The 14,249-nt window shown below is 34.9% G+C and overlaps 1 protein-coding gene across 1 annotated transcript in view; it reads right to left on the reverse strand.

The window, feature by feature from the left end:
• Positions 1-4,895, reverse strand: part of LOC138691799 (uncharacterized) — a 41,576-nt gene extending 36,681 nt beyond the window's left edge. The window contains exon 1 of the mRNA XM_069814225.1: positions 4,808-4,895. The gene's annotated coding sequence lies outside the window, so the exon portion shown is untranslated. The remainder of the gene's footprint in view (positions 1-4,807) is intronic.
• Between the last annotated feature and the right edge of the window lie 9,354 nt (positions 4,896-14,249).

Below are 14,249 nucleotides of genomic sequence, written 5' to 3' on the forward strand. Positions count from 1 at the left end.
CTATTTTCTGAGACAATGCACAACAATGGAGCACCAACAATATCAGTTCGCACGAGTTTTTGCGAGGTCACACAATTTTTGGGCGCCTGATGCACTGTATGTACAATACCGTCGCGCCCTGATGACGCAGTAGTGTCATGGATGTCTGGAAAACTTGATGAAAAAATACCATCAATGCAACAATTGAGAAAACAGATCTAAGAAAGTCATAAAATGTATAAGGTCGTATTCATAGACGAGACTTTCGACCAAAGTTGACAAAGTCGCCATTTTCCTATTCACAGTCGACACTTTGACGAAAGTAAACTTCAATCGTGGCTTTACTTCGAAGTCGCCGATAATCTAGACATTGACGTGACTTTCGTTCGTGGACATAAGAAAAATGGCTAATATTTTGAAAATTGTTGAATTTTCCGAGAATATTGAGGACATCTAGGGGATTATTAAAGCTCTTCATGTTCCTCAGCGTATTATTAGATATAGATCATAAATTCAAATCAAGGTACAGATCTGATAAACAGACCGTATTAGATATCCTTGTCATGTTTCAACATTCATTGATGAATAATAATAAAAGAGGATTATCTGTTCCACCAATAATTTAATTTATTTCATCGCGATTTTATGCCACAGGTAAGTGATTTCATAATATTGATTTGACTGTTTAATTCTATAGAGAATATGTTATACAGTTGGATATGCAGTTAATTTTTAATCCTGCAGTCGTCATAATAATGTTTTCTGAATATTGATTTCAATTAATTTTTAAGTAATCTGCCATTAGTGGCATCTTATCTTCCATATTTTCAGAAGAAAATTATTTTATGATGAAATAATTCGAGGGCTTAATGTGAACCTAACATAATTACAATTGATGTTTTATTCACATCATAATTCTTAGCAGGCAATACTATTTCAGATGAACTACACCATCAACTTTTGTAGTTACGAATTTTATTGTATTATATACGAGTACAAGACTGTTCGGAACTGAATTACGATTTTTTGTGACAAAGTAGAAGAACGAATTATTATCTATTGGTGTAAAGATAAAAAAAATCAATTTTTTACTTACGTTAGTTTCACACTAAGCCTACGAATAATTATTATTCTTATGTAAAGCTGCAAGAATGGCTAATAATCGCTTAACATGTACCGATGTTCAATTGTTTCATTGATTTGTGTCTCGAAAGATGGCTTTGATTGTGACAATGCCTACTCTATTTCAACTATCTGTTAATTTAATTCGTTTAGAAAGCAGTGATTGTGATTGCCAACATTACAACAAGATCTTCAAATCTTGACTTACCGAAGTCAAAGTCTCAGAAGTATTGTCTATGAATAGGACTTTCAACAAAGTTAAACTTTACTACGAAAGTCGACAATGGGAAGTCTTCATCCAAAATCTCGTTTATGAATACGGCCCTAAGAAAGTCATAAAATGTATAAGGTTGTATTCATAGACGAGGCTTTGGAAAGTACAAAGTCGCCATTTTCCTATTCACAGTCGACACTTCGACGAAAGTAAACTTCAATCGTGACTTTACTTCGAAGTCACCGAAAATCTAGACTTTGACTTTGACTTTCGTTCGTGGACATAAGGAAAATGGCTGATATTTGGGAAATTGTTCAATTTGCCGAACATCTTGAGGACAACCAGGATATTATTAAAGCTGCTCTTGTGTCTTAGCTTATTACTAATAGATAATACATTGAAATCAAGGTCCAGATTTGATAAACAATACGTACTAGATATCTTCGTCATGTTTTAACATTCACTGAGGAATAATAATCAAGGAACAACTGGATAATACGCACGGCAGACCAATATCGATAGTCGACTCTACTCGCTGGCCACTAGTCACCGGGCCGTACCGAGCCGTATCAAACAAAATATAATCGAAATGGTGGTAGTCAAATTCGCGACTATATTCTTAAATAATTCACTCCATTAGTCAAGTTCAAGGTTTCATGTAGTACAACGGCGGTTTTTTGAATGCATTAAATGAAAATGAAGATGTAATAAGATAATAAACTAGGTTATCACAAGGAAATTAACAGGAAAAAAGATGTGTTTCACGGAATACAATTAAAATGACGGAAAGTAAATTTCCGGTTAATGTTCGCCAAAGCGTAAAGTACGTAATTATGACGGCGTTGCTGTTTTATTTCTGGCCTATAGAAAAATACCTAGCCTTTTACGAAAAAAAAATTTAAGGACCATGAAATTATTCACCGCTTTCATTATAGGCCTATTATTTTTTAACAATATTACGAATCAAAAACTGTCATATTATATAATTTTAACTACTACATGGACGAACCAAATCAAGCTAACCTAACCTAACCTAACCAAAGCTAACCTAACCTAACCTAACCAAAGCTAACCTAACCTAACCAAAGCTAAGCTAACCTAACCAAAACTAATCTAACCTAACCAAAGCTAATTTAACCTAACCTAAGCTAAGCTAACCTAACCAAAGCTAACCTAACCTAACCAAAGCTAAGCTAACCTAACCAAAACTAATCTAACCTAACGAAAGCTAATTTAAGCTAACCTAATCTAAGCTAAGCTAACATAACATAACATAACCTTCGTAAATGCAAGGCCTGTAACCGGAGCAAGAAGGGATCTCAATCATTTAATCTGCAAGTACACGCAAAAATAAATTCAAGTAAGGATCACGCTCCCACTGCATGAGAGGTCCGCGCATGCGCTACAGCAAAACTGTTTCTGTCCCGAGCCTCTCATCTAAGGCACTCGTCATAATTTACTCGCAATATTTACGCAAATACACATTGTCGCTAACAGTGGTGCTATCTCTCAATAATGTTCAGAACGAAGGAGGTAGACAGAGAGAGAAAAAATTTCTCCCGCCAACTACGCCACACACCAACGTCACGTTCTTATGTTGGTGACATTGTGTATTTACTTAAATTTGGTGCTAAATGTAACGGCACGGTTCAAAGTGACCGTGCTAATTCTCCAGTATAGCGATAATCAAAAAGAATTATCTGTTCCATCAACAATATAACCTCTAATTTCATCACGATTTTATGCTACAGGTCAGGATTGATGGCTTAATATTAATTTGACTATTTAATTCTATAGAGGATAGATTATACAGATGCATCTACTGTTAATTTATAACCCTGAGGTCTGTCATAATAATGTTTACTGCATATTGATTTCAGATTATTTTCTAGTAGTTTCTGCAGACATGCAGGGAGTAACTCTACCAACTGTCAGCAGGATAATATGTCTCTTTCATAGTCTGTTATTGGTGATGTCTTCTTTTCTTCTATATCTTCAGAATAAAATTATTTTACAATGAAATAATACAATTATTCTTATATAAAGCTGCAAGAATGGCTAACAATCACTTAATACTGTATGTATCGATGTTCAATTGTTTCATTGATTTGTGACTCAAAAGATGGCTTTGATTGTGGCAATGCCTACTCTATTTCAAGTATCTATTAATTTAATTCGTTTAGAAGATCATGATTGTGATTGCCAACATTAGAACACGATCATCAAATCGACTTACCAAAGTCAAAGTCAAAGTCTCAGAAGTATTGCTACGAAAGGCGACTTTGGGAAGTCTCCATCCAAAGTCTCGTTTATGAATACGACCCTAAAAGATAACACTCACACCCAAAGGTCAGTATCTGATTTCAGTCTTTCAGTTATTATATTGTATTTTGCACGAGTTTTAAATTCGCATAATTAATCATAGTAGTTTGAAACAATAACTCTGACAAATAAATGAGATCACATAGGGCTCATCACCAGGCAGCGCATTTTCGTTCCCAAACAAGTCTGAGAAGTTATCGATTACTACATCCTGACCGTTCAAAGTTCAAATTGTGATTCTAAATGCTTACAACAGGACGCTACGAAAGATATAGTTCAGTATATAATAACAATGGATCATGACATCTGTAAGTGGGATTGCTACTAAATTGAAATGGCCTGTTCAGCTACTTTTTAACCATATAAACGCACAACTTCGAAAATAACTTTCTATAAAATATTAGTGCTACATATGACAGAAAATATAATTAGATAATATTGAACTAGTATATAGATTATATATTATACAACATAATAGTAAACTTGATACACATAACTGTATATACTCTATATACAATATATGCAATTAATTCATGTAGCAAAATCAGTTCCGTTAAGGTGAAAAAAATACATTCTGAGATAATGAAATTCATATCTTTTACCATAATTGTCAGTAAAAAATTTGTTTAAGCTAAGAAAATATTTTTCCTATGTTACATGGCGTTACAGGGATACAATTATAATAACGAAAATCAATATACAAATTAACAATATTTATACTTTACACAATATACTGTATACAAATATTTATCAAACCCAATACGCATTGCATTCTGAGGTTATGAAATGCAAATCATTCTGTAAAAGACAAATTATCCCTCTTGCTACCAACAATTATTTGTATTTTCGACCATGAGTAATATATGACACTAAATACTGTGTACAGATTTTAGTTTTAAGAATCATCTCTACATTCATTATGCACCAAATTTGAGACAAAAAAAAAAAAAAAAAAAAAAAAAAAAACAAGGAATCATATGAAAATAAATATTAATTAATTCAGTGAATATTTTTATAATATATCTGTATTGCATGTCATACATACTAAATAATGTTTTAAAAACAAACTTAAATGATAAAATTAATCTCCATAAATACCTGCCCTCACCATAATATGTAATCATTTTGATGAAACAAAATATGAACTGAACACTAGCACACCACACTCACCTTTCAGTCAAAACCTCATTCTCCTCTGCTGTCACTTCCAGCTTCAGTTTGTCATCTGTTGTATCCAAGTCACGAGATTCTTTCTGAAAATAAAGAACAAATAACATAAAGATTAATAACGACTTTTATTATGAACAAAAAGTGACAAAATTTTGATGCCATAAACATGCATTCACAACCTAATGCGTCGTAGTAAAACTTTTAATAGCAAATGCCACTTTTCCATTAAATATTACACAGGATTCCTTCGTTCCTCATAGAAAAAATTAAACTAAATACTGTTGAGTGAATTATCTTAGAACTAAAATTTAAATTACTGAGTCACTAATTTAGTGAGAAATTGGGGGTATCTGAACTATAAAATATAATCTAAACTTACTTCTTGTACTGCTTTTATTGTTTATAAGCGCAAATCGTCTGTAGCACTTCTTCATTTATTTCAGAAATTCATCTCCTACAAACAGACTACAAGCCAGAAGCTAGTTTTCACTCCCACCAATATGACTAAGGAAATTATTTTAGACCAAGACATTAAATTATAAAGAAAGTTTTGAAATCGTCCTTCTTGCTAAAGCTAATTGTTGCTGACTGTCCCTCTTGATAGAAAAACCGAAATTCTTCGAGGCAAAACATGAGAGGTAGGTTTTACATTTCCTTGTTCCCAGACATGATAATCATGCCGAATTTTGATTTAAGTACAATACAAGTATTTCGATCTCATTTAGGAGAGAATAGTCTGCTTGAAAGAATCCTGCATAATTTGGGAAACAAAATACACACAAGGACATGTCATATGTGATACATTACATTCGTCATTGTACAACATGCAACATAAGTAGATTCATGTCCCTCATTCTGGATCAGTCTCTTTAGTTCATTGGTTTAAGGTGGGTCTCAAAACAGAAAGCGTGAGTTCAGTAGGTATCATTGATGGTTCGAGCGTGCCCGTCAGATTAGGTGAAGAAATAAGAAAAAAAAAACAGGTATGGTGGGAGGGAGGGAAGAGGGGAAACGAGAGGTGAGGCGCGAAGAAAAAAAAAGAGAGAGAGGGAACGACGTTCATTTTACATTCCCAGGTCGCGTGTTTTAAAATTTAATTTTTATCTGTTAGGTATTCCCACCAAAATCCCCATATTTTTTACTTTTCCTGGTAGAGTATTGGGTGGAGAGGATACTGGGAGGAAAAAGAATTATGGTTTATTTAACGAAGCTCGCAACTGCAGACTTATATCAGCATCGCTTGTGTGCCAGAATTTTGTCCCGCAGGAGTTCTTTTATATGCCAATAAATCTCGTGACAAGAGCCTGTCGCATTTTAAGCACACGTAGACTTTAGGAGCTGTACGTCCATTATAGTGGGCAGCAAGTATTATGGTCATAACGTGATATAATAAATGTTATAAATTGTATGTTATCGGTATATATATAAGATACATTGATATTCTTTAAATTTATGTAACATTAAATGCATTGCACTTGATTTGAACCTGGGTTTTCAGCTGTACGTGCTGATGCTTTATCCACTAAGCCACACCAGATACCCATCTCGGTGTCGGACAGAATCGTCTCAGTTTGAGTTCCAACTCTTGGGTTCCCTCTAGTGGTCGCCCTCTGCAATATGTCATAGATGTCTACGAACGTAGGACTGAAGTCCACACATGTGCTGAAACGATTCTGTCCGACACCGAGATGGGTATCCGGTGTGGCTTAGTGGATAAAGCATCAGCATGTAGAGCTGAAAACCCGGGTTCAAATCCCGGTGCTGGAGAGAATATTTCTCTGTTTCATTATTCTTTCATCGTATGATGACGCAGAATATCTGCATGGAAATATCATATGTATTTCGGTACATTAAAATAATATATATGATATGCGTAAATCACTTCGTGATTTAAGACGGCGCTTATTCCGTCGGATCCCGGCCAACTAGTCACTCATAACGAGTGCACCTCAGCACATGTGTGGACTTCAGTCCTACATTCATAGACATCTATGACGTAGTGCAGAGGGCGACCACCAGAGGGAACCCAAGAGTTGGAACTTAAACTGAGACGATTCTGTCCGACACCAAGATGGGTGGCTTAGTGGATAAAGCATCAGCACGTAGAGCTGAAAACCCGGGTTCAAATCCCGGTGCTGGAGAGAATTTTTCTCCGTTCCATTACTCTTTCATCGTATTACAACGATTGCTTTACATGGGCCCTACCCATCCTTTAGCACAGGCTGAATTGACTGCAGTGGCCGGGACGCGAACCTGCAAATTTAGGCACAATATGCTGGTAGGACATATCTTGTGCACCTTAAACCACTCGGCTAACAAACCCAACACGAATTTACCCGATTATGCAGGTATATGAAACCCTGGTTAAAAGTTAGGCATTTGCGTACAACAGTGGCGTAAATTTTCCAGCTACTAAGCATTAAATGCCATCCACCTGGACCGGGATCAAACCCACAACCACGAGCACAGATGACCAACGCTATACCAACTACGGTACTGAGGTCGACTACTGGGAGGAGCTTAGGTGAATTAGTGTTTCAGGTTTTCCCAATTACTGAAGGTCAATTGCTTCAACATAAAATCATCACGTCACAATTCAAATCTAGAACATTTGGAATAAAGATATACATAATTATAATGACACTAAAGGTGCATCTATACGGTTCAACTTTCGTTTCAATGCAATGCATGCAAGAGTGAATGAAATGTATTCAGTAGTGCCTGCCTTTATCCATGCATGCAGCAGCTGAAAGTTACCCAATGCCGGTGGGTATCTTGTGAGTTATTTCACTCAACAGCAGCATACAGTGAACAGCTGACTGTTCTAGGTGGCCGTAAATAAACTGAAAATAAATTGTTTATATATTTTGATGATGGTCAGTAGACTTTTTAAGCTGAAAATAGCGTCAAGTACGATTAGCTTTATTGAAGGTTATCGGAAATGCGGGTGCGTATTGAGTGTTGAACTACAATTCTGAGAATAAAGTAAGTCTAAGTATTGGATCGATATTTAATTAATATACATACTTAACGAAGATGTCCAACACTGCGCACCATGTAGACACAAAATTTGCATGCGTCTTAATTGAATGTGCGTTTTCTACTTGATTCTTTCAATATTCTCTGCAAATTGCATGCATACACACATGGAAAACTAAATCGTGTAGATGCAGTTTAAGAGTGTTAAATGCTGATTCCTATGACAAAAACCATTGCGAAGGGCAGTTTAGAAATAGTGTTTGTGCGACCAGAAAGTAAGAAACCTGAAGAAGATCCAGAAGAAAGCAGAAGCAAAACTCACCTCAACTTCATGCTTTACCATGGGAAAAGTAATCGGTAGGGGAGTTTCCTCCTCTAATTTAATCTCTGATACAAGTTCGTGTTTGTAGTCTTCGCCCTCAGTCTTTATGTGAGTTGAGAGCAGATTCATTAAAGTTGATATCTGGAAAACACAGAGATATAATGAGTACTCCACATTTATTCTTTTAAACATAAATTCAAATAAAACAGATGGCACATTGGTACCGTAGGTCACATCTAGGTAACTACATGCATCACAGTATATAAATTATGGGGGGAAAATGCAATTTTCAAAAGGGACCAGATCTCAACAGCTGCACGATGATTGAGAATAGCTGTTTCCAGATATTGTATTGTATTCATTGTGTTATATTTATTGCTACATATCACAACACAAAATGAATACACAGAATAAATATAGGGCATACTGTTTGCGCAAGGGGACAGTTCCTACAAATAACAATTTTATACTAAAAACGATATAACAAAAATTAAATAAAATTACTAAATTTAAAACAACAATTGAGGACTGTTTTTGCAAAACTTGCTAACTGAAAAAACTAAATTTTACAGGAGAGACAAAAAACTAAATGAAGACAAATAGGTTATAGGTGCAATCATCACACTTTGACACACTATAATTAAGAGAAATAATTTAATTTTACTAAGATAACTTTAACATCATGTAGAGGCCTGCTCTATGTTAACGAATACACCAAAATCTCAATTTTGCAAATTTTGCAGTTAGCAAGTTTTGCAAAAACGGTCCTCAATTGAGGCCATCACAGCCAGAATGATCTAGCCTAATAAAGAAAGCTCACCAAGTGATAATGGCTTTTCACGACCATTTTCCCCCCACATGTTGCATCTGAAATAAGAAACCTATCTATAAATTTCTACATCCGGAAAAAACCTAGTTTTCGAGATACGATTTTTTTTTTCAAATTCTCCACTCCAGAGCTATAACAGCTAGTGCAAATAATGCTATGTGTCTAGACATATCAAGCAATAAATCGCAACTAACTACATACCGTACTGTAAAAATCTCCTTAAAGAATTGAAGTTATGAAAATTACATACCAGATACTTAATATTCATGAAATTGACTATAGAACAGTCTATGATGAAATGATAAGGAAATGTAAGCTTATCTGAAATTACTCACTGTACTGATCACAGTAGTGGAAATCGTTGTAAAAATACTCAATATACAGTGGAACTTTGTACTACGAACATTTCAGAAAAATAAGTTTCTTAGAGTAGTTCTGTACATCAACACGAAAACAGAATTCTACAGGAGTGACGAATTTATCAGGTTCGTTGTCAAGGTACCAGGCTTTATTCCAGCCATATTTAAAAACATATTTACATATCTAGAAGACGTAAAGTGATTATGTCTTGAAGACTGCAATTTTATAATATTATCTCTATGATGCAATATGATATTCGTGCCAAGTAACAAAACACTATCAGAGAACTTACGAATGAATTTTTCCAAGGCTTAGGGCCGAATTCATAGTCAACACTTATTGTAAGGAAACCCTTAAGCAGTAGCTTATAATAATTTCCAATTCATAAATCCCACTGAAGTGAACACTTATTCAAATAAGGTAGCTTGTCAGCTTACTCAAGTGTTTCCTCATATGAACTGTAATCAGCTGATTCAGTATACAATGGATGATTATTATGGTTTTGACGAATTTATTGAGTTCTATAACGAAAATAAAAATGAAAATATATTTCGTCAAAACAAAAGCTAGGCCTATATTCGAGATATGGAAAGCCCTTTAGAGATGTACGATGACCTACAATTTAAGAGGAGATACCGTTTCGACAAGAACACTGTTGTGAATATTCTGGTGTCTCTCAATGAAATTTACAATACAACAATGAGGCTTATGCTACAGCATCATTTCAGTCAGGTTTAAGTGGTATTTTTTTTCGAAAAGTATTCAGGCTCCAACGAAGTGTTAGGGCCTATTTGCATTTTCGTTTATATTCTACCCAAGGAATAACCTGTTAAAATTTTCGTAATTATGCCACTTCCACTTTCTTAATCATAAAAATAACTGAAAAATAAATTTAAATGATTTACTTACAGGAATATTTTCGGAGTTTGCATTAAATTCAACTGTAATTTTGTCCCATGTCAAGTTTTTCTTTTGGAGAGAACAATTATCAGATTTTTTACTTTCAACGATATTCTACATTTCATAACTATTTCTCTTAGCTCACTTCTTTGTTCTTCTGTAAAATGCTTTCTCGACATCTTGTATAATTTTTAGCTCTATAATATTTACTTCTGTATTTGTGTACGATAATAATGCCGATTTACCGTTTTGAAGGTGCTGGAACACAATAGAATGTACGAAAGCGCTCACGTCTAGCTATGTTGCCATATTTCTTTTGATGTCAAGGGAATGCTCAGTATGAAAGAGTGGCGTCTCTGCAATACGATCTGAAATAAGTGCTAAGGAAACACTCATTGCTTAAGTGTTTCCTCATTTTATAAGTCACGACTATGAATTCGACCCTTAGGCCCGGTTGCAGAAACACCGATCAAAATATGATTGGCAATCAAGGAGGGTTTGATTGGCCATCAGTTCTATTTCTGTTGCAGAAAGAACAATCAGTGTTTGATCGGAAATCAGTCTTCCATCAGATTTGATCAACAGATTTTTGCTGGTTAAGTCACTGATCATCGATCAAGTAGGCTATTTATGTTGTTCTGTTTATAATGCAGTATTATATAGTAAATAGTCACAGCGTAACAATATTGTTTTCGACATAATGGATTCTTCTGATGAAGAAATTTTAAATGAAAAAAATATTATTAAGAAGAAGGCGTTTCCGTGACAGACATTAATTGTTTTTATGTATAATGACAGAGAATTTGAGCAAAGATTTAGGTTAAGTAAGGATTCCTGTGTTTTGTTACTTTCAAAAATTGAAACAAATATATGCAGACAGATAAATCGAAACATTTCACTTTCTCCTATGAACCAAGTTCTAATAATGCTGAGATTTTATGCTGTTGGAATTTTTCAGGCGGTCTTGGGTTATCTTGTTAGGGTCCACAAATCAACTATTTGCCGAGTAGTTAGGAATGTTACGTATGAAATTGCTTTGTTATGGCAGGGTTTCATAAATCCCCAAACTTTAAACAGGGAACGATTTGAAATCCAGAGAGAATTTTCAGCCATGTCAGAATTTCCAAGGGTAGCCTAATATTGGTTGTATAGACTGCTCACATCCCCATCCAATCACCTGGTTGAAATGATGCCGATCTTTATCGAAATAGAAAAGGTTTCTTTTCTGTGAATATACAGGCAATATGTAGTCTACACCATCATTGAAATTCTGGAATGTTGTAGCCCGTTGGAAGGGTTCTACACATGACAACACATTATTTTTAATGAGTAGGTTACGAGCTCCATTTGTAAACAGAGAGATGGGAAATGGAATTATTTTGGGTTATGGAGGCTATGCATATTCCAATTTCTTGTCGATTTCCCTAGCAAATCCCACAACAGAAGCCCCCTCACGTTTTTTTTTTCTTTTTTTCTTCATTTTCTTTCACTATATTGTAGTCTATATACAAATAGAAACCGCCTGTTTCCTTTCTACAAAAAGGAACAAAACAGCAAAACATTCACTTGTTTTCCTAGTCACCGCCCACCTGATATATTCGTTTCGCGACTTAAAGAGCATCAAATTGGCTGTGGTTGCTAAATAGCGCTGTTGTCAAATGTATTTCTTTCTTAAATCAGCAATTAGTAAATTGAGACAAGTTGATTGGAGATTCACGTTTGTGCAACGCAATGAACAATCAAATAAATCAGACATCAACTGATTGGCGATCAGGGACTGATTTGATTTGCGTTTCTGCAACCGGGCCTTAAAGTCATAAACGTCAAGAGGCTAAACAATCAGAATTGTGTGCTTTCATTTGTTAACACTTTCACTGTTTTACCTTCTGGAGTTATTCTTTATATAGCCTGTCTATTTCGGTAAGTGGTCCATGAGTCTACAAAAATAATGCTATGTTCGCAGATAGATGGAAAATATACTTTTTGAAACTACTTGAAGAGGTGAGTCTTCATAAGGTTCCTGATTTTGAAGGCAATGCATAAACATTTGAGGTTTTAAACATTTTCTTCTTCACGATGGCAATGGAGATAGCTTGAGATTTACATATGTGTTTCAAGCGATTATTTTGAAAAATCATATCTCGAATGCTAGGCCTTCTCTGGATGTAGAAATTTATAGAGAGACTTCTTATTTCAAATGGAATGTATGGGGAAAACTCGTTTCGAAATTCCATTATCACTTGGTGAGCTTTCCTTGTAAGTAGCATCAGAGATTTTCTGAGATATTTGAAGCTGGGAGACAGCAAGCTTGGTTTTGAACATATTAAGTTCAAAACCAAGATCTCAGACTCATTACTGGTGGAATCAAAACAACTCCAATAGATTCTATGAGATTCCTCACTATTATTAACAGTATCAAAATGACAATAGGAGAAAAAGCACTGGTTCAATATGACAAATTTATCAGATTACCACGAAACAATTGGCATTCATACAGTCCTCTGTGTAGATTGAAAACTCAAAAAAGTTTGATATCCATTGTTCAAGAATTAAAACAGAAAATCAATATCCCGAATTTAAAAGAAAACTTACAAATTAAACCAAACCCTTTAACTCTATTAAATATAGAATATAATCTAAATTTAACAGAAGAAATACTGAAATCAGAAGTACACACTGAAATAATGAAACAATTGTCTTTAGAGACAATTAATATTAGGTACCCTCGACAAAACTGGCTTCATTTATACACCGACGGATCCTTGATCTCCAGAGAACAAGGTGCCGGTGCAGGTGTTACGTGCTGTCTCTTCTCACTTTACAGATCTCTTGGATATGGAACAACAAGTTTTGATGGAGAAATCATTGCAATAAGCGAAAGTCTCAGGAATCTTCTATGCTACATCAATAAATTTAAGAATGCAGTTATATTGTCAGGCTCCAAAGCAGCTAGTCTATCAATAGTCTCTAAACACACACCTTCATGTCAAACAGCAGAAATAACTAAACTGCTCTCTAAATTAATATCACTCAATAAGAGAATTGTATTCCAATGGATACCATCCCATTGTGGAATCCTGGGAAACGAGAATGCAGATGCTTTAGCACTGCTACTTACAGACCTGTTACTAAATCTACGTATTACTCTGTGAAAAGATTTAACTTATTAAATCTACATACTTAGACTTCAACAACCAAAATTTGATAACACAATCTCAAGGGAAAAAATGGAACTCTCTGCATCATAATCAACTCAAACCAAGAAATGGATTCGGAACACCTCAAAATCTGTACTTGAGTGGCTGGCCATGATAATATCGTTGAAAAATATTGGGGTCAATGTTACTTATGTCCCGCCCACTATAGAGACATAGGCCAATTTTACACATAGTTAATATAACTTGTTGCTTCTTTGACAGGTTAGGTTTGGTTAGTTTAGGTTTTTGTTATAGCCTACCTTGCATATACGATTATAGCGCAACATTGGCAGTGATAAAAGTGAAATATTCGTTCAGTGGGCATTGGATACTCTACTCACCGATTTTATTATTTGCTGTATCACTATTTAAGTTCTTTAATAAAGCAAAAATTGAAAATCGATACATATGTCACATAGGAATTATTGCAGGAACAACGACGATATATTGTCACATATATTAAGTCAACTGTCATCACACAAGGAGCGCATTCATTTGAGTGACTTGGTGGCCGGGTTTCCACAGTAGGCCTATATATGCACTGTTGGGCGAAAGTTCTACGTAAAAGTTAATTTTTAGGACCTACAGAATTATCCGTTATGGTTACCATTGATTATTAATGGAGAAAAATGCGCTCGTGCTGATGAACATAGTAAATGCTTCCAATATACCTTGGACAATGGTTTCTCCTCATCCATATTAGTGTCGTCACTGGTTTGTTTAACCAAGAAGTCGACCTCGTCTTCCATCTTGATCGAATTCATCACGACTGAAAAAAATGAGTCAGAAATTGACATTCGTCTGCAAAATTTAAACTAATGACAAACAATTTATAAGCTTTCAATTACAAAGTGA

Source organism: Periplaneta americana, chromosome 16, assembly GCF_040183065.1.
Source record: "Periplaneta americana isolate PAMFEO1 chromosome 16, P.americana_PAMFEO1_priV1, whole genome shotgun sequence".
In the NCBI taxonomy this organism is placed as follows: domain Eukaryota; kingdom Metazoa; phylum Arthropoda; class Insecta; order Blattodea; family Blattidae; genus Periplaneta; species Periplaneta americana.